We start from the raw sequence: 844 nt of genomic DNA on the forward strand, positions 1-844 counted from the left end.
GAGACATAAGTCCCCAGAGCTGCCCATCTCTCGCCTCACAGGCACCCTCCCGCCCCTCCTCGTCCGCAGCCCCTCGCAGACCCACCTGATGCTGAGCTTCTCAACACTCCATGGCAGCGACCAGTGCCCCAAGCCCTTTCTCTCTCTCTCTGTTGCTAGGGACGCTTCTCGGGAGTCCCGTTCTGGCCGTGGGCGTGGCTCTGTTACGCAACGTGACCACGCCCACCGCGCCACTCAGGCCCCCAGTGGCCATTGTGGTGTCTGCGCCTCAGCGCGCAGAGAAGAAATTGAAGTCGTTTTGTGGACGTCTCTTAGCCTCCTTGAAAGTGCCAACAACACTGCGTTGAACAAGCCTTCAGAGACCGAGCCTAGTCGAGGCCAAGGTGGAGCAAGTTGTATTCCCTTCATGCTTTGGGCAAAAACGGGAAGATGGCGGCGCCCTGGCACGATTGCTGAGCAGCACCTTGGGGGCAGCCATCTTACAGGAAGTGCAGTTCCCTGAGGGCAGAGGGGACCTCGGGACCTCATGTTGTGAGAAGACTTGGGATGAAAAACTGCAAGTTTGTAGGAGCCGAGGCTTACGAGGTGGCGGTCAGACCTCACACGGCGCCCAGGAGGCCTTTCAGTCCTGGTGAGAGCTGGGCATGGGGTGGGGCTGGGGGTGGGGTTGAGTACGGCCAGTCTGGACGACTTTTGGTCAGACACCTGTTGTAGAGGCAAAAGCAATGGTGAGGGCGAATCGAGAACCACAGGTTCACTGGAAAAGTGATTCTCGGGATGAGGAGGACCCAGAAGGTGGGAAGTAAGAAGAAGTCCTCCCTCACGAAGACCAGTAATACTTTTT

Source organism: Myotis lucifugus, unplaced genomic scaffold, assembly GCF_000147115.1.
Source record: "Myotis lucifugus unplaced genomic scaffold, Myoluc2.0 scaffold_2447, whole genome shotgun sequence".
Lineage (NCBI taxonomy): Eukaryota > Metazoa > Chordata > Mammalia > Chiroptera > Vespertilionidae > Myotis > Myotis lucifugus.